Source organism: Macaca nemestrina, chromosome 1 (genome assembly GCF_043159975.1).
Source record: "Macaca nemestrina isolate mMacNem1 chromosome 1, mMacNem.hap1, whole genome shotgun sequence".
Lineage (NCBI taxonomy): Eukaryota > Metazoa > Chordata > Mammalia > Primates > Cercopithecidae > Macaca > Macaca nemestrina.
In genome coordinates this window covers 40,060,764-40,081,681 of record NC_092125.1, presented here as the reverse complement: position 1 = coordinate 40,081,681, position 20,918 = coordinate 40,060,764, and the positions used below count along the sequence as shown (strand labels likewise).

The 20,918-nt window shown below is 43.5% G+C and overlaps 1 long non-coding RNA gene across 1 annotated transcript in view; it reads left to right on the top strand.

The window, feature by feature from the left end:
* The first annotated feature begins 4,834 nt into the window (after positions 1-4,834).
* LOC105484539 (uncharacterized) overlaps positions 4,835-20,918 on the top strand; it is a 234,987-nt gene continuing 218,903 nt past the window's right edge. The window contains exons 1-2 of the long non-coding RNA XR_011611687.1: positions 4,835-4,957; positions 8,306-8,610. This is a non-coding gene — a long non-coding RNA (uncharacterized lncRNA). The remainder of the gene's footprint in view (positions 4,958-8,305; positions 8,611-20,918) is intronic.

Sequence of the window (20,918 nt, the reverse complement as noted above, 5' to 3'; positions counted from 1 at the left end):
CTCTTCTTATAGCAAGGGAGTACTGCTATAAAATGGACATTTTAACTACATAGCAACATCCTGTTTCATATGAAGCTCTGTTGCTCCTTCATTTGCCTGGTTTACAAGTTATCATACTGTATTATGGAATGCTGGGCCTAAGCCAGACCTCTTCATTCACATGAGGAAACTGAGGCTCAGAGAAGTCCATTACCTAGCTATGATTCTACAGCCAGTAAGGCATAAGAGCTGAGTTAGAACTCAAGTTTTCTGAGTCCCAAATCTAGAGTTTTTTTCTCTTCCCTTTCACTGAAGGGCTCCTTTTACTGGTCACATGTCTGGAAGTGACCCAGGCCCTTTCATACATCTCTAAGAGCCAATGTCAGATGTTTTATCCTGGGAGTCAGAAGACCCAAGAATCCCAGTCTTAAGCCTCTTCAGAATTGCTCCTCTGAACTGGGCGTGGTGGCTCATGCCTGTAATCCTATTTTGGTAAGTCAAGGCTGGAGGATTGCTTGAAGCCAGGAGTTCGAGACAAGCCTGGGCAACAGAGGGAAACCCAGTCTCTACCAAAACAAAAAAAGAAAAAAGGATTTCTCCCAAGGAGAATGCAAGGAGAATGACAACAGAGCTTTTATTTATGTGCTTTTTAGGGATACCAAATACCATTGGTGAAGCAGGAATGTCTTTTGCAAACTGGGGCCTTTGCATGAGAAGATTCAATTAGAGACAGATAGATAGACAGACAGATATAAAAATATAATTATACATTGTAATTATATATGTATAAATTATGTAATATAACATTTTATATTTTTGAATATATGTATTTTGGGGGTAAGGTAAGAATCATAACTTCCACCATTTTTTTTGTTTTGTTTTGTTTTGTTTCCAAGATGGAGTCTCCCTCTGTCGCTCAGGTTGGAGTACAGTGGCACAATCTCAGCTCACTGCAACCTCCACCTCCCGGGTTCAAGCGATTCTCCTGCCTCAGCCTCTCGATTGGCTGGAATTAACAGGTGCCCGCCACCACACTCAGCTAATTTTTGTATTTTTAATAGAGACGGGGTTTCACCATGTTGGTCAGGCAGGCCTTGAACTGCTGACCTCAGGTGATCCACCCGCCTCAGCCTCCCAAAGTGTTGAGATAACAGGCGTGAGCCACTGTGCCCAGCCACTTCCACTGATTTTTTTAAAAAGGGGTCTAGGGCTTGAAAAAGTCTGAATCATTCATTCATTATTCATTCATTCAACAATTTTTTTTTTGAATGCTTATGTAAGGTACTCTACTAGGGCCAGAGAATGTTAATGGAAATATGGAAATAAAATACACATGTTCCTACCCTCATAACACTTTCATTCTAGTGAGAGAACTGAATGACAAACAATAAACAAATAACAACAAAATGTCACCTTAGGACAGACTGCAAAAAAAAAAAAAAAAAAGCTAGGAATTACTGATCTGACTATACTTTGTATTTCTCTCTGGATTTTATATTTTCACTTTCCTTCTGAGAAAGTCAAATTTCTCTAAAAACACACCCAATTTAACTTCTCAGTTGTAATTTAAAGGATAGTTACATCTCTAAGTCCTCCAAACCTCCACTTCAATGGTTTTGTTTGTTTGTTTGTTTTGAGACAGAGTCTCATTCTGTTGCCCAGGCTGGAGTACAGTGGCAGTGTGTCGGCTCACTGCAACCTCCATCTCCTGGGTTCAAGCAATTCTCCTGTCTCAGCCTCCCGAGTAGCTGGGATTACAGGCACCCACCACCATGCCCATGCCCAACTAATTATATTTTTAGTAGAGATGTGGGGTTCACCATGTTGGCCAGGCTGGTCTCGAACTCCTGACCTCAGGTGATCTGCCCGCCTCGGCCTCCCAAAGTGCTGGTATTACAGGCATGAGCCACCACACCTGGCAGTGGGGTTGTTTTATCCACCAGGCTATTGAATAGATGCATGCTGCTTTCTTCCCTGCCTCACAGGCAGGCAGGATCATTCCAGGTCTCTAGAAATGACAGGTCTGTTTGCCCAGCATGAGCAATGTGGTTTCCCATGGCAGAATCTCCCTCCCTATAGATTGCAGCTGCTGCTTGTGCAAGACTGAATGATCTGAAAGACTCACAAAAACAGAACACCAAGATGTACCAGTGAATTTTTAAGATTTGTGAACCGTCAGGATATTGTTCAAAATTGTATCAGATTAAATCTTTGCTTATTGCTAAGTGAGTTTTTCATATGTGCATATCTGTTTTATTCAAATGCAAGTGATTTACACAAACCCCCATCTGCAATCCTTAAGACACTCACAGAGTGATGCAGTATTAGGTAACTAGAATTGTATCTATTTTTTGTTGTCGTTGTTGCCTCCCCTGCCATACCAGTTGTTTTTTTTTGTTGTTGTTGTTGTTGTTGTTGTTTTTTTTTTTTTTTTTTTTTGAGATGGAGTCTCTGTCACCAGGTTGGAGTGCAGTGGTGCAATCTCGGCTCACTGTAGCCCCTGCCACCCGGGTGCTAGCAGTTCTCCTGCCTCAGCCTCCCGAGTAGCTGGGACTATAGGCACACACCACCACGCCTGGCTAATTTTTGTATTTTTAGTAGAGATGGTGTTTCACTATGTTGGCAGGCTGGTCTCGAACTCATGACCTCAAGTGATCCTTTCGCCTCAGCCTCCCAAAGTGTTGGGATTACGGGTGTGAGAAACTGCACCTGGCCATCATACCTATTTTTGAACTGGTTGTTCTAAATTCATCTATGTGAGTGGGCAGTAAAAAGAAGGGGTGACCTGTCGAAAGTCTTACAACTCAAAACAAAAAATAAAGAAAGTCCTACAACTCAATGGCAAAGGTGAAATTCAAATCTAAGACATATGATTTCTAGATCTCTGCTCTCCAGGCACGAGATTAGATCCGACAGCCTGACTCAGATTACACCTGTTATGTGCATACAATATTATCAGAATGCTGTGGGGCTCCAGCCTGTTAGAATTTCCTGTTTTAGCTGGGAGTGGAGACTCATGCCCCTGAGCATTTTTGAGGCTGAGGTGGGAGGATCTCTTGAGCCTAGGCCATCCAGGGTGCAGTGAACTATATGACAGTGCCACTATACTCCAGTTAGGGTGACAGAATGGGACCCAGTCTCTAAAAAAAAAATTAAATTTAAAAAACGAATTTTCTGCCCGGTGCTGTGGCTGCTCACACCTGTAATCCCAGCACTTTGGGAGGCCACAGTGTGAGGATCGCTTGAGCCCAGGAGTACAAGACGAGCCTGGGCAGCATAGTGAGACCCCATCTCTCCCCACCAAAAATAAAATATTTGCTGGGCATGGGAATGTGTACCTGTGGTCCCAGCTACTTAAGAGGCTGAGGAGGGAGGATCGCTTGAGTCTGGGAGTTCGAGGCTACAGTGAGTTGTGATCACGCCACTTTACTCTAGCCTGGGTGACAGAGTGAGATCCTGTGTCTTTGGTTTGTTGTTATTGTTGTTTTCTTTTGAGACAGAGTCTCTCTGTCAACCCTGTCTCTTCAAAAAAAAATTTTTTTTCTTGTCCTGACTAGTTTTAGGGAAAGTGTCACACCATCAGAAAGGCCAGTTCTGATTTAGAAAAAAATAAACCTTTTCAATTAAATACGAAGATGTAGTTGTAACACTTTGGACCAAAAATACAAGTAAATTACACTTAAAAAAAAAAGATGTTGGTGAAGGCCATGGACATCACTTGGAAAGTGAGTCATGTAAGGTTAACAATGAGATACCATCAGATTCCCAGGTGAGTGTCTGAAGTCCCATTGGCTGTCCAAAGAGGGTCTGAATTGGTTTGAACTCAACTGTTGACTTCTCTTTTTCATAACCTTTCTTTCTACATCCATCTTCACTTAGTTTCTCCCTCCCATTCCTTAATATACTGGATTTGATGAGGAGATGAATTCCCTTCCTCTGAGAGTCTCTTTGGAGACAGGCTTCAGGTCATGGTATTCCAGCATTTAGGGTGCACGGCAGCCCCCCAGTGAAGGCATGGGAAAGTGTCAGAAAATGAAATGGGCCTCCACTGGAGAGACAGTCCAGCTTCTTTCCCAAGGAGCCATCGGATATTTATAGAGAGCCAGGCTTAGGATGTATGCCCATTGCTGAGAAGGTTTTGTGGCCTGATCTGGTATACATTAGAGGCTCTATCTTTCCATCTCCTCAGTTCATGAAGCGTTAGTTCCTGGCCTAGGAGAAACTGAAAGCCAAACCAAACAGGGGACTTTTCTTCTTCATAGTTATTGTGAGCCAGCCAATTCCAGGATTTAAGCTTAGGCTTGTTAGGCTTTAGTTCTTCTGGGAAATGCCATCTGTTAGGAGAATGGATTTCTGGGCAGCAAAAGTGCTATTAATTCTATTCTAGTGTAGTTGCTGTATGGCAAGGCTCATATTACCCTTCACTCTGGGGGCAGGGAGAAAGGGTTAGGATCAGGCATTTGCCACCATTAAATCCACCCTCTTTTTTGTACATTCTGCCTGTTGTCCCAGTTCACTGCCACACCCTCACCCCACACATACACACCAGACCTCTCCTTTAGTTTTCAAGCCACTACACAATTGAAATGTTTGTGTGAATTTTCACATACAGTCTAATCTTTATGTCAAGTGTGCAATAAGGCTCAACATTTGTCTAGAGCAAACAAGGAAGTCTTGTTAGGAAATTCGTTCCTTAGGATCTTATGTCTTAAATTGGACTGGTGCCTTTTGTTGTCACAGTTGTTTTTATAATGACATGCACGTAGGTTTGCCTTTCTGAATTCTTATGTTGAATCTACTGTTGGTTGGCACCCACCACTAGCATAAATTTCTACTCTTTCAATCAGTGGGACAAATTCACATGCCAGTCGAGGCTGATTCACCTGTTCAGTGCTGTGAGTGATTTGAAGAGGACCACCTTCTCAGCACTTCTTTGGCCCAGAGTCACAGGAACACTCTTCTCAAGAATGTGGTTCTGGTAAGGGAATTTGTAAAATACTTACAGATTTCAGGAGTCCACAGTTTCAGGCAGAAGGAGAAAACATCTGCTGGTTTGAAATACTGGAGACAAATTCTCGTCCAGTGCCCAGGAAAACTGGTTTTCTGACCAAAGACTCAGGGAGACTGGAAACTCTTGGGATGTGGATGACAGAGGAAGGGGTTAGGGATGGAGAATGGAGTAGAAATCCATGTGTTCAGGACAGAATCAAAGACAGCATCCTTGATTTCTCTCTCCTTCTTACCCTTCATAATCAATCTGTTAGCAGGTCCTGCCAGTCCCACCTTCAAATCATGTCCTTGATGTCCTTCACATCTTCTTCACTATCATCACCTAGCTAAGCCTCGGCCGTCTCTCACCTGGTCAACCCCAGTACCTCCTCTGACTAGTTTCTGTGTATCTTCTCTTGCTGCATTCTAATTCATTCTCCATGCAGAAGACGGGGAAATCTTTTGCAATTGCAAATTAGATCACAAGGCTTTCCTGCTGGCATCCCTTGGGCCACTCTCCTTTGTTCCTGGAATTCCATCAAGCCACCTACCATGGCCTACAGAGTCCCCGGTGTTCTGGCCCCTGCTCACCTCTTCTAAGTCTTCTCATTCCTCTCTCCCACAGCCATGGTGCTCCAGTCACACGGCCTCCACTCTATTCCTGGCCAAGCATTTTGGTTTTCTGTATTATTTCTTCTCCTCCTCCTCCTCCTCCTCTTCTTCCTCTTCCTCTTCTTCCTCTTCTTCTTCCTTTTTTTTTTAACAGGGAGTCACTTTGTTGCCTAGGCTGGAGTGCAGTACAGTGTCCTGATCACAGCCCATTGCAGCCTCAACCTCCCAGGCTCAAGAGATCCTGCCACCTCAGCCTCCTGAGTAGCTGGGACCACAGGTGTATACCACCACACCCGGTTAATTTTAAAATGTTTTCTAGAGACAGGGTTTCACCATGTTACCCAGGCTGGTTTTGAACTCCTGAGTTCAAGCAATCCACCTACCTGGGCCTCCCAAAATTCTGGGATTACAGGCATGAGCTACTATGCCCAGCCTAATATGGGTCATTTTAAGCCCTCCTCAATGTGCATTAAATACTTGTGTTCAGGCATGGTAGCTCATACCTGTAATCCCAGCACTTTGGGAGGTCAAGGCAGATTGCTTGAGCCCAGGAGTTCGAGACCAGCCTAGGCAACATGGCAAAACCCAGTCTCTACCAAAAATACAAAAAAAAAAAAAAAAAAAAAAAATCCAGGCATAGTGGCGTGCGCCTATAGTCCCACCTACTTGGGAGGATGGTTTGAGCCTGGGAAGTGGAGGTTGCAGTGAACCGAGATGGCACCACTGCACTCCAGTCTGGGTGACAGAGCCAAACTCTGTCTCAAAAAAAAAAAAAAAAAAAAAAAATACTATACTCGTTTACTGAATGATTGTTTATTTGCCCCCACTTACCCTTTGAAATTTACCAAAGATAAGTGACGAGGATTAGCAACCATTCTTTATTTCCCTGTTCCATCTGTTCTGAGTTAGGAGAAAGACAAAGCAAAATGCAATCTCACCAACAGCAATATCAACAACAGAAATCCCTTGAGCCATGTAGCCCCTAGCAGCTAGCCAAGGAAGGCAAGCTGGGATTTGGGAACAAGTGGGTAACCTGGAGCGGAGCGGCCACAGGAGGGATAAGCAGCTTCAACAGCCAAAGATTTTCCCTTAGTCTTAGGAGGTGACATAAGCAACTTTCCCAGAACCGTCTTGACACAAGCAATAAATTAAGTAAACAAGGCAGAAGGTCGCCAGAACCTGGTCTCACCTAGTCCTGATGTGACTCTCTGGTATCACGTGGACCAGGAAGCTGGAGGGAAAGTCTTCTCATCCGCCAGTCTGCCTAAAAACAAACCTTTCTGCTTGTGTGGTGGAGGAGTTGCAGAACTTGTAGTCAAAGCATGGTGGTGGAAGGGAAATCACTGTGGGCACTTGAAATACCCTAATGATTTTAAGGGCTTCTGGAGACAAAAGGGGATTAAACTTCAAATTAGGGAAAAGTAAAAACTCAGTTAACTCATTAGCTGGGCTCACCTAATTAATCTTAGTAGCCTGGGGCACAATTCAACCCAACAGAATTTACTTACCTCTGGAGACTTTAATAAGCTCTGAAGCCAGAGGCCCTGCCCCCATTGCTATGGGATGGGAGAGTCGGGCGGGTGGGGGAGAAGGAGATAAGGCTTGGAGCTGACTGGTTCTGGGGACAAAAGAGCCCTAGGCAGGAGGAGCTGGCTTTGTTCCCTTCACTGATCTGAGTCTTCCATTCTAACCTGCTTTCAGCTCCACTTATTCATTCAGCCATGCATTCATTCCATAAATGTTCAGTTCCTACTATGCCCTAGGCTTGCTAGGGCTGTAAATTTACTACAGTGTTAAATAAGATATGCAAGATCCCCAACTTCTGGAAATTTACATTCTAGTAGGGCAGACATTTGAAAAATAAACAAGAGCCAGGCATGGTGGTGGGTGCCTGTAGTCACAGCTACTTGGGAGGCTGAGGTGGGAGGATCACTTGAACCCAGGAGTTCAAGACCAGCTTGGGCAACACAGCGAGACTCAGTCTCTACAATAAGTAAATAAATAAATAATACAAAACAAGTGAAGCACAGGAAAACTGAGAAGTTCTGTGCAACAATTAAAGGGCATACCCACTGAGTAAAGACCTCTTTCAGGAAGTGACGTTAAGTCCAGTATCTGGAAGGAAGGCTTCCTCATTGCTTCTTTTCATGCTTTGGAGATTTTATGAGTGCATTTCTCCATTTATCAAACATCTAGTGGTAGTATACAGATGAAATAATTAAAAACCAAAATCTAGTGAGCACCTTTTACGGCCAAACCCTTTGCTTGCTGGGCACTGCCAAAGAAAAGATTGATAAGTCAGGGATCTGCCCTAGAAGAATTTATAATCGAGTGGCAAAGCCTGACAAGTCAACAAGAAAACACTTATGAAGGATAATTTGGCACAGCTGAGCCAGGTGGTCTCTAAGGTCATTCCTTTGTCTAAATATTCTATTGTCTAATAAGTTCCTACTGCATGTCTAGTACTTTGGGGATGCCCATTCTCTCCAAGGCTCTCATAGCCTAACTGCAGAGAAAAGCCTTACATGTATGAAATATTAAGATTGTAGAAACCAGCACCTGTGGTGATTCCTATGTTCTCACTTTGACACCTGTGTACCCCAGAGATCACTGAGGCTTTTAAGATCCATTAGGCTTAGCTCTTGCCCATTAACCATTTTTGGATTTCATCTAGTTTATGGCAAAATATATGCACCTTGCCTTTTTTTTTTTTTTTTTTTTTCAGGGACCTCTGAGAGGGTCTGGAATTAGGGTTCAGATACCATCCATCTGTTATGTGCTTTGAAGATGCCACTCCATCTGTGGGATTCAATTTACATAAACTGAAGACTATTCTTCTGAGTTGAAGTAAGGAGAGGCATCTATCCTCTCCTCCTGCAAAATTATTTGATCTCCTGGAAGCAAAAAGCCCACTATGAAGTTGTTCTTGCCATGGACTTCTGGAGGAGCTGACTGTCCTTTGGGAAGCTACAAATACAGCCTTAAAATCTGTTAGCAGGGAAGAGAGAGAGGCTTTTTCTGAGTGATCAGGTAGGTGAATCCTCCTCTTCTTCCTTTTTCCTCTTTTCCATAGCAATCTGCAATCCCAACCACCCCAATCCCCTGATATTTTGCTGAAATCGCTTCCACTAAATTCCTGATGACCTCCAAATCCACTTGTAACTATGGAGCATCCGCATCTCTTGAAATTCTGTTTTCCTTTGGCTTTTGGGGACACCTCTCTTCCTTGGTTCTTGTCCTGTGTTTCCGGCTGATTATCTTTTAATCTTCACCTCCTTTGGCTGCCCTTTAAAATGGGTGTTCCTGGAAGTCCTTAGTTTTCTCCTCTACTCACTCTATTCACAGTTTTGGGGCATTGATAACCAAAATCTCTCTCTCTACATGAAATCCATGTAGACATGGATTTCAAAATGGTGGGATCAGATCTCCAAAGTGTGTATGAGGTCTTTATCTGTCATCTGATTTTCAGACACATGTAGTAAACTGCCTTCTAGACTTTCATTGGGTGAATTTAATTCCTAAACCAGTTGTCCTGTTGTTCCAGTCTTACAGACTGGTACTACCAAAAACCTAGGGGCTATTTAGACTTCTGCTCTCTGTTATATCATTTATTCAGTGGAAATATATTGATCTTTTACTATATTCTGGGCAGTGGACCATGTGCTGTAGGTACAGCCTCTGCCCCAAAGAGACTCATAATCCAGGAGACAGGTAAACAATCAGAGAAACACACTGTATGATGTAATCAGAGGGATAAGTCCATGAACAGAAGCACGTTCTAGATGTAAGACATAGAGAAAGCACAGCAGAAGGACTGACTAGGAGATGGAATAGGAAAAAGGCTTCTTTGAGGAGCTGATGCCTAGGATGGGTTGTGAAACACAGATGGGACCAGGTGCAGAGGTGCATGCCTATAGTCCCAGCTATTTGGGAGGCTGAGGTAGGAGGGCTGCTTGAGCCCAAGAGTTAGAGCATGTAATGTGCAATGATGGTACCCACGAATGGCCATTGTGCTCCAGGGTGGGCAACATAGCAAGACACCATCTCATAAAAAACAATCAATCAAACAAAACAAAGAGAATGGAATTCCCATGACAAGCGGGGAAGGTGCGGTATTTTAGGCATTTCAGACTTCATGTAAAACGTATGGGTGCGTGAAACCAAATAACATTTAACTAAACAAATATGAGCAGTTTGATATTGAAGGAGTATAAAGTTTAAGGCAAGGGGAGATTTGACAGGAGGTGAGCCAGAAGTAGTAGGTAGGGGCCAAATCATAAGGGGTCTGTATAATAATAAGAGCAATAATAGCTACAATTGGCTGGGCTCAGTGGCTCATGTCTGTAATCCCAGCAATTTGGGAGGCTGAGGCAGGTGGATCACTTGAGGCCAGGAGTTCGAGACCAGTCTGGCCAACATGGTAAAACCCCGTCTCTACTAAAAATACAAAAATTAGCCAGGCATGGTGGTTCTTGCCTGTAATCCTGGCTACTTGGGAGACTGAGGCAGGAAAATTGCTTGAGCCCAGGAGGCAGAGGTTACAGTGAGCTGAGATTGCACCACTGCACTCTAACCCGGGCAACAGAGTGAGACTCCATCTCAAAAAAAAAAATAAATAAATAAATGAAAAATAATAATAGTAATAGGTACAATTTATAAAGTACACTTTACATACAGAACCACTATTGCTCAATCACCCTGTATTATTATTCACACTTTACAGCAAGGGACCTAAGAGGCTGCATATCCCATACAGTTGTTTAGCTGAAATCCACATCCAGGATTCTTTGATTCTAAATTGTAGGCTCTGGCCAAGAGCTTTGCTTATGCTTATAATCCTAGCACTTTGGGAGGCCAAGGAAGGAGGATCACTTGAGCTCAGGGTTTGAGACCAGCCTGGGCAACATAGTGAGACCTCATCTCTACAAAACAATACAAATAAATGAGCTGAGTGTTGTGGCACACACATGTAGTCCCAGCTACTCAGGAGGCTGAGGTGGAAGGTTCCCTTGAACTCAGGAGTTCAATGCTGCAGTGAGCTATGATGGTGCCATTGCACTCCAGCCTGGGTGACAGAGTGAGACTCTCTCCCTCTTTCTCTCTCTCTCTATATATGTATATATACACACACACACACACATATACATATACGTATGTGTGTGTATATGTATATATATATGTGTGTTGTGTGTGTGTGTGTATATATATATATACAAAACCAAAGCCTAGGCTCTTTGCTGTCTACCACACCTCACTTGCGCGATGCTCAAATGCCCTTCCCTCATGGAGTTTATAATCTAGCACAGGAAACATTAGCATCCACTTGTCTATCCTTTTGTGTGAGTCTCTACTTCAGTTGGAGGAACTGGCACTGAAGCTATAAGGATGGAGGAGGATTACAATAAGCCAACGATGACATACCCATCCTTTTTGACAGTGGTTGGTTTAAAAACCAAGGCTTAGTCTAGCAACTGATTAAAAGACATATAAAATGTGATATATTCATACAGTGGAATATTATTCAACAAGAAAAAGGAATAAAATACTGATACATGCAATAACATGGATGAACCTTGGAAACATTATGCAAAGTGACAGAAGCCAGTCACTAAGGACCTCATATTGTATAGTTACATTTATATAAAATGTGTGGAATAGACAAATCTGTAGAGGCAGAAAGTAAAGTAGTGGCTGCCTAGGGCTGAAGGGAATGGGGGAGTTGGAGGATGGTGGCTAAAGGGTGGCAAGTTTATTTTGGAGATAATGAAAATATTCTAAAAGTGATCGTGGTGCTGGATACACAACTCTGTGAATATACTAAAAGCTATTGAATTTAATACTTCAAATGGTGAATTGTATGGCATGTGAATTGTATTTCAATAAAGCTGTTTTTAAAAAGGCTAAAGTTAACAGTCCCGTGGAGGAAAAAGTGTTTAGTGCAGGGTGAAGAAGACTGCATGCCATGAGTTGGGAGGGGAGGGGAAATGACTTCTGCTGTTTGTGAGGTCAGAAACTAGGGTGAGGCTCCCTTGGCCACAGATGGTGGTGGCGTATGGTTCTGAGGTAAGTAGAGACATTTTTAGTTCCATAATAGTTCTTTTCCCTGGCTTCCAGGCTTCCTACCCTGCTTCCTCACCACCTCCCACTTTGCAAATCATCTCTAGCATCATCCAAATCTGACCTTGGCAGTTCCCTACTTAAAATCCTCCTGGGCACTCTTGTTGCCTTCAGGATAAGGCCCAAATCTTCACACTCCTTTGCCAGCCTATGAAGCCCCTTGTGGTGTCACCCTCCCACCCCTCTGCTTTTGTCTCCCACATGTATCCATGGCCACACTGGTTTGTTGTCTCACAGCTCTGCCTCTCCCAGGGTGCTGAAATTCCTGCCTGGAATGCCCTTCCGCTTGCCTGACTTCCTAATCCACCCACCATTCAGTGTGGCTCAAATATCACCTCCTCCAGGAAGCTTTGGACTTGTCCAGGCTGGGCTAAAGGTCGTCCCTCTTTTGTGTTCCTAGCACGCTTTTATATACATTCTGGCTATCTAATCTATGCACTTGTTATTACCCACTTCTAATTGTGTTAGTTTCAACTCTTAGTCTGAATTCTTACCACTTGACCTTGGCCAAGTTACTTAACCTCTCAATATACTGATCAAAAAGGGGATTAAAAACAATATCTTCTTCCTAAATGTGCTGTGAAGATTAAAGTTATTAAAAATACGAGAAAATGTGTTAAAGCCATATATATTGTGCATATATTATATATTAAAATATATATTCAAATGCTTTGCACCGTGTCTTGCACAGTGTAAGTACTACATAAATGAAGATTTTATTCTGGCTGTTATTATTGATCATTTATACTAAACTGTAAGCCCCTTGAGAATAGTGACATATTTATCTAATCTACTGCTTGACATCCGGTATACTAGTATACTGCCTGACATCTGGTAAGCATTCGGGAGATACCTGGGTCTATGTCTCCCCCATGTTTTCCATGCTGGCTTCCATGCTGGCTTTGCCATTTTAAGTATTTTGTGTTCACAAAGACTTGGTGAAACTATAACTCAACTCTTTTTTTGTTTTGCTTTTTCTTAATTAAGTAATCCTCCCTCCTCAGCCTCCAAGGAGCTGGGATTACAAGTGTGTGCCACCCATGCCTAACTCTACTCTTGGACTTTTTGATTTTCAAAGAATGTGGTAGTGTGGGGGAGGAGGAATTTGCATGGGGGAAAAAATCCAACTTTCTGAGACAGTCCCAGAAGAGATGAAGAAAGATGAGGTTTTTTTTATTTTGCCTAGGTGCCGGGAGGCTGGGAGGCTTTATCTGAACAAGAGTATCTGCCTCATCCTTGAAGACAGAGGGGGGAATCGTTCCTCTCCATCCTTTTATTAGAACATTTGGAAATCCTGAGAACAGGGAGTTCTTTTGTCAGATAAAGGCTCAGGCAAATGGGGAGCTAGACTAGATGAAGTCATTGTTGTGGGTATATTTTCCAAACTCTAAGGAAGACAAACTATGGCTCAAAAGAATTGTTTTTATCCTGATTTGTGATTTTATTTATATAGGAAGTGGTGCAAAGATATAAAACACTGAAATTGCATGAATGAATTATCTTTATTAAAGATAGACAAAATAAACAAGTGTAGTCAAAAATACTTCAGTGTTTGTAATGTTTTATATTAAAGAAGGTTTAGTTCACTGGGCACATTGGCCAAGAGGTTGATCAGAACGGGGCAGAGGGCAGTGTATGAGGTGTAGATAATGTATATATTGATCCGAATGGCAGCTTTATGGTTGTATATATTTGTAAAAATATATCAAGTATCATTCAAAGATTTGGGCAATTCAATAAAAAAGTTCAGGGAAAAAACTTTAGTGAATAAAATGGTGAGAATTGTAATTCTCACCATTTATTTACAATAGAAGTAGATAGAGTATTTTACTCATATTTGCATGTTTGATGAACTCAGTTTACTAAGTCATTGTGATGCTTGCTAACTTAACTCTTTCAGATATTATTTGTAGGAATATTAGAATTTCTGTGAAATGTCAATGATTTATGGGATCTAGGATATTTAAATTTGATATAGTCCCCAAAAATCCAAGGAGTAGAGTTAGGAACTCTCTAAGATCCCTTCTGGTACTAAGATATAATGACCTGTCTGAGAGCAAATGTATATTATTTGTGACATATTAATATAATAATTTGATTATAAGAATAATGAGATATAAAAACCAGTTTGAAGCCATGTATAGTAATCATAATAGTATCATTCTTTATTGTAAAGGCACATTTTGAGTTTTGGCTCCAGGACTGTTGACTAGATTTACATTGACTGCATTTTTCTTCAAAAATGTTCCAAATATTTGGATCTTATATTTTTTGAAGAGATTTTTCATATATTGTATGATCAGCTACTTACAACATATTGAATGAATGAATGAATCAACAAGAGAACACGTTATTCATTTTTTGATGCTTGGTGCTAGGGTCTTAGTAGTAAAAAGGCAGATCAGCTCCCTGCCCTGATGGATGCTTAATCTAGTAGGAGAGACTGACCTTAAAGAACTGACACAAGGCATTTGAGTGCTAGGAAATAAATATATAATCTGATCTAAGTGTCTAACCAAGCCTAGGGAATTGAAAAGAGTTCCCTGAAGAAGCTGGCATCAAAACTGAGAGGAGTTCAAGGTTGCCAGATAGTGTGAAAACGGAGGCATCTAGGGAGAAGATTAGTACATGTCAAAGCTACAAGGATAGAGAACAGCATGTTGCTTTGGGAGAAAAAAAAATCCACTTGTTTGGACAAGAGAATTGGAGGAGAGATCTAGCAGTTATTAGATGCGGAAGGTGCTGTTTGTTCCTACTAAGAATACTGAGCTTAATTCTAGGGCAAGGTGAAATCACTGAAGGTTTTAAGCAAATGTATTAATCATATTTGCATTTTAAGAAAATCAAACTAGAACCTGGTAGAACCTGGGGATAAGAAGTAGAGTTGGAACTAGAACCCAGCTCACCAGGGACCTGGTCCCACACTACCCTAAGTTCTCTACTTTTTGTTGGTCTCAAGCTAAGTAGGAAAGAAAGCTTGGTGTTAGAAGAGAAGCTTGAGAGTGCAGCCACCCCCTTCTCCTTCTTCAGTGGCACTGTGCCGTTCACTGGAGAGAGAGGAAGACTGACTGCCTACGCAGAACCATGGCAGACCCCTTTACAGGGGAACCCATCCTGTGGGCGGTACCCCCACTCCCCCAGGGACTTTTCAATCTTTTCATTGATTTTCTGTAGAAACACTTTTTTGGCAAGAGCAGAAACCCTACAAATCGTGGGTTCCTGTAAGACCCTCTTGGAATTCTGTGAAAGGGTAAATGTGACCTTGGAGAGTTTTGAAAATGGATTGGTCTATTTTCGGAACACAGCACCCAGTGAATTGAAAGCAGAAGTGTTTTCCAGGACAGACAATTGGTGTTTAAGAGAGAGAGAGAAAAAGAAACTAGGAAAGCATAAAACAGTTGTAGAAATGCCACTTTTGAAAGTGCATGCTTGACTCCTTGTTTCTATTTCTTCAAATTCACTGACTTCTGAAACCACATAAATTGGTCTCTGCTCCTATTACTCTACTGAAATGTTTCCTGGCTGAGTCACCAATGACTCCTTTTTGCAAACCCAACAGCTTCTTTTTGGTGCCCATCAAAACCAATCATCTGTCTTGGAAAACGCCTCTGCTTTCCAGTTTATTAACCCTAGGCACTGAGTTCTGGAAGCAGGCCAACTGATTTTTATAACTCTCCAAGGTGTTACCCTTTCACAGAATTCCAAGTGAGCTTTATGGGAATCCATTATTTGAGAGAGTTTGTGCTTTGTGGGGTTTTGTTTATTTGTTTTTGTTTTTAATTCTCTTGACCCTCTCCAGTGGCAGAGAAACTTCTGAAACTTCCTTCTCCAAAGCTTTGGCAATACTTTTCGTTCTGGGTTCTTCTTTTTCCCATCTTTAGTTGGCTTCTCTTGCCTTGCATCCAATTAGATGCTGGTATGCCCTCGGGTTTTCTTTGTGTCAGCACATCCCTCCATGTTGCTTCTGATCATCTTCAAAGCACACATCTGATTTTCTCTCTCCCCTCTTTTAAAAATCTGCAGACTCTCCATCACCTCCAGGATAAAGTGCCATCCCCTGAGGGTGGTACAGAGGCTCCTCCGTAGTCCAGCCCCAGCCTGTCTCCTGGAATCTCCTCCTGCACCCCCTGCTGATTGAACGTGCCATACATATCCTCCTCCCTCTTTGCTCTTTGCTTTTGCTGCTGCTATTTTCCTGTTCACCAAGGATAAACCCTCTCTTCTCACCTAACCAACTTTCCCCACTCTTCAAAGCCTCCTAGGCCAAAGCTGTCACCCCCTGTGACTTTTCCTGATGCTCCTCTTCAAAACCTAGTAGAATTAGTTTTTGTTCCCTCAGCGCTTTGTTTATGTCTCTATATAGGAATTATTCCATTATTTTATAACTACTTGCCTTTTTGTGTGTCTCTCCCTCTCTCAGGGACCTTTCCTTATTAATACATTACTGTAATTCCAGAGTGCCTGGCATATAGCAAACACTCAATAATGTATGTATTTTAATGCTTCCTCACTCTCTTCTTTCTAACCCCTTTCTAGTCAGCTGATTAAGGTGTAAACAAAACCCAACTCATATTTTTTCCAGCTGAGCCAGTTCAAATGGACACAGCAGGCCCTGAGAAGCAGTAATAAGAATGAAAGATCAAGGGCTTGGAGAACAAAGAGCACATTGAGTTGTTTCAGTAGTGTCGACTGGGATTGCACCACCCCCAAGTGCTTGCTTAGAAAATAACAGTAATGCTTTATAGCCTAATCTAGTCTTACACTTTCCAAAGTGGAGGCCAGCTGGTGTTAACAGCATCATGGTGAATGAGCCAAATGGCATGTGGGGTGTGTTTGTGTGTGTGTGTGTGTGTGTGCACGCGTGCGCGTGCACATGCATGCTGGTGAGGGTTTTTCAGTGACAAAAGAGAAACTGTTATCTCTATTTGGAAGGTGGGAAGCAGGGCTGGAATTGGACTGCTGATCCTCTAATGCAAGGCTGATCAAACTTTTTTTGTAAAAGGCCAGATGGTAGATATTCTACACTTTGTGGGTCATACATCTGTGTTGTACCTGCTCAGCTCTGTTGTTGCAGCGGAAAAGCAGTCTTAGAGAAGATACATAAACAAATGAATGTGGTTGTGCTTCAGAAAACTTATTTATGGACACTGAAGTCTGAATTTCATCTGTTTTTCATGTGGCATGAAATATTATTCTTGTTTTTGACTTCTTGTACCCCAGTGATTAAAAAATGTAGAAAAATGTTAACTCTTGGGCTAAGTGGGCAACAGGCAGGATTTGGCCTGCAGCCATGCCATCGTTAGGCCCCGTGCTCTAATGCTTAGTTCATCGCTACATACCTGGAGTGGCTGGATTTGGGGTGGGGTCATACGGAGGGTGCTGACCTTATGCAGTGATCACAGCAGCCCTCACCTGCTAAGTGCTGACCACATGCCAGGCTCTGTGCTTCAGCACGGTGCATATGCCCACTCATTTCTTTCTTTCTTTTTTTTTTCTTCTACTGCGTGTTCTCAGAACCTGTCATTCATTTCTTACAACAACTGTGTGAGGAAGGAACTAGTGTCAACCAACTTTGCAAGTGATCAAACTGCTCACCCAGCTTGTAACTGTCAGTGTCAGACTTTTACCCAGGTGTCTGGTTCTGAGGTGCATGTTCTTACCACCACATCCTACTACTGTCTCTTATAGCAAAATATCATTGCCATGGAGATCATACGTGATGGGTTATGTTTTTCAAAAACACAGACATTCTTATCAAAGCAGGGTCAATTTTCCAAAAAGAAATTGAGGACAAGGATGACCGAAGGACAGATGTTGACATATCCAGCTGTGGAAAGATTGGCTCAGAATCCCCCAGGACTTAATATACTTTTCTGAATTTGTTATCAAGTTCTTTCTCCAGAAATTTGGAGGAATGCAGATAGTCCTCCTACCCTCTGGAAAGATCTTTCCTCTCGCTCCCCTTCCACCCACCCACCCTCCACCAACACACACACACACACACACACACACACACACACACACAGAGTTCCTAGTTGTGCATATTAAACTACTGTCAAGTAATCTATTTGGCATTAGTAGCTAAAGAACAGATGTCAACTTATTGCGGCTTCCAGAGGGCCCTGCCAGATGAATGCAAAAGTTATCAATTCTCCCAGTAGGAATTACCCACAACACTTTTGTGCCTGCCCTGTCCTACCTGCTGTTTCCAGTTTCTTCTCCTTGGACACCCACCCACTCTGAACCCAACACTTGACAGTAGCTCAAGGCTCTGACCACAGTGACAACGTAAGAAGAGTCTCCGCCACCTCTGCAGTTCTGGGAAGTTTACTCCAAGCTTTGCTTCTCCCCAGCCCCCAATTCCCCCTTCCTCCCTGACCTCATAAGCTCATTCCCTTCAAAAACCGGGGTGTGACTGTCACCCCAGGCAGCAGCAGCTGCAGGCCCTGGGAGCTCAGTAGATGGTGTTGCAATTAAGTTGTGGGTGGGGGTAGATGCTGGTGGCTGGGTGAGGGAGATAAGAGAAACAAAAGGCAGTTAAAAAGATCTGTCAATGAAAAGGATGCTTAGAGCTGGAGGAGGAGGTGGGTGAGCTGATGTGAACCTTGCCTCAACTCCTTGCTTTCTCCCAGTCCTCCTCTTCTGACCCTCAGGGGTCCCTGGAAATCTGCTACCTTCTGAGCAGGGCACTCTCCTCTCCTCTCCCCTCCCTTCCTCTCCTCTCCCCTCCCTTCCTCTCCTCTCCCCTCCCCTCCTCTCCTCTCCCCTCCTGTTTCCTCTCCTTTCTTTTCCTTTCTCTCTCCCTTCTTTCCCTCCTTCCTTTCCTCCTTCCTTCCTTCCTTCCTTCCCTCCTTCCTTCCCTCCTTCCCTCCCTCCTTCCCTCCTTCCCTCCTTCCCTCCTTCCCTCCTTCCCTCCTTCCTTCCCTCCTTCCCTCCCTCCCTCCCTCCTTCCCTCCTTTCCTCCTTCCTTCCTTCCTTCCTTCCCTCCTTCCCTCCTTCCTTCCCTCCTTCCCTCCCTCCTTCCCTCCTTCCCTCCTTCCTTCCTTCCTTCCTTCCTTCCTTCCTTCCTTCCTTCCTCTCTCTTTCTCTTTCTCTTTCTTTTTCTTTTTTGAGACAGAGTCTTACTCTGTTGCCCTAGCTGGAGTGCAGTGGCACAGTCTTGGCTAACTGCAGCCTTCGCCTCCTGAGTTCAAGTAATTCTCTTGCCACAGCCTCCTGAGTAGCTGGGACTACAGGTGCCCATCACCACGCCAGGCGAGTTTTTATATATATATATATTTTTGGTAGAGACAAGGTTTTGCCATGTTGGTCAGGCTGGTCTCAAACTCCTGGCCTTAAGTAATCTACCCACCTTGGCCTTCCAAAGTGTTGGGATTACAGGCATGAGCCACCATGCCTGGCCCAGGATAGTTCTAATGCTTTCCCAGTAATCCCCTTTTTGTCTCCTTTGCCTTGTTCTCCTCCTACTCTTTGAATCATTTTGGAGCAAGCTCTAGGGGTGCACTGGGGTTGGGGCATAGCTGTGGAGCCACTGGCCACAGGTCTGTCTCTGAGCTTTGTTCCTACAGGCCTATTTATGCCTGAGCCACCTCTCCCATAGGGCTTTAGCTCACCTTCTGCCCTCATATAAAGGTAATGGCCTTCGCCGGACACTGTGCTGGACAATAGGAGGGAGGGCCTGTGCCATGGCGTAGCAGGATCTGAAGGCCGTAGTACTCAGGTCACTCCTCAACTTTCAGGATTTTTTTTTTTTTTTGAGATGGAGTCTTGCTCTGTTGTCAGGCTGGAGTGCAGTGGCATGATCTCGGCTGACTGCAATCTCTGCCTCCCCAGTTCAAGCGATTCTCCTGCCTCAGCCTCCTGAGTAGCTGGGACTACAGGCGTGCACCACCACGCCCAACTAATTTTTGTATTTTTAGTAGAGACCGGGTTTCACTGTGTCGGCCAGGATGGTCTTGATCTCTTGACCTCATGATTCACCCGCCTCGGCTTCCCAAAGTGCTGGGATTACAGGCGTGAGCCACCGTGCCCAGCCACGTCACTCAGCTTTCATCTGGGCTTCTTGATGACACTGGGAGGCAGAGCAAAGTGTTCTACATTTGAAAAACAAATTAAAAAATTATTGATCCCCACCATTACTAGAGTCACGTTTGCTCACAGTAAAAGACTTGGGCAGCACAGAAATATACAGGAAAGAAGAAAGCAAAGATCACTGTGACTCCAAACCTGGAGAAAACCTCTCTGAGCATTTTGGTGTATTTCCTTCTCTCTTTGTTCAACGCCTATCTTTATCTCTATCTCTGCTTGTAACACATGGTGTCTATTTGAGGTCCTGCTTTTCTTCCCACCCACATTGGCATTGTTTTCTGAGTATTACCCATTAAAAATTCTTCCAAAGCAATGATCATTTAATGAATAGGTATTCACCTTCCAAGATTAAGATAATGTTTTTATCTAGGTATTAGTATTGAATTAGTCTTGACGAAGACAATGTTCTTATCTAGGAATTAGTATTGACTATATTAACATCCCCATTTAACACCACACACAGACACACACACACACACACACTCTCATAGATACACACACAGACACACACACATACATACTTCTGTCTGAAAGTTTATCAGGAAGGCAGGTAGATGAAACACCCCTCACTGCAAGGCACAGGCCCTTTACGTGAGATCTGTGGGGAGGATGTGGGGCAGGAGGCTGGGTAAGAGGTGGGCATGGGAACATGGCTTCCAGCTACTCGTTGCCCCTCTCGAAATTCCCAGCCCTTGACCTAAGAGCTTCCTCTGGGATGGAGTGTGAACCAGCTACCTGACAGGTGGGACCAGGGTTCAAAACTATGTGGGTGACAGGGTGAGGTGGCTCATGCCTGTAATCCCCACACTTTGGAAGGCCAAGGCGGGTGGATCACATGAGGTCAGGAGTTTGAGACCAGCCTGGGCAACATGGTGAAACTTTGCTTCTACTAAAAATACAAAAATCAGCCAGGAGTGGTGGCATGTGCCTGTAGTCCCAGCTACTCAGGAGGCTGAGGAAGAGAATTGCTTCAGCCTGGCAGCAGGGGGACAGGGGGTGGCAGGTAGAGGTTGCAGTAAGCCGAGATCTTGCCACTGCACTTTGGCCTGGGCGATAGAGCGAGATTCCGTCTCAAAACAAAAACAAAAAACCCTATGCGTGTGTATGTTTTGATGCTCAAGAAAGTAAAATGG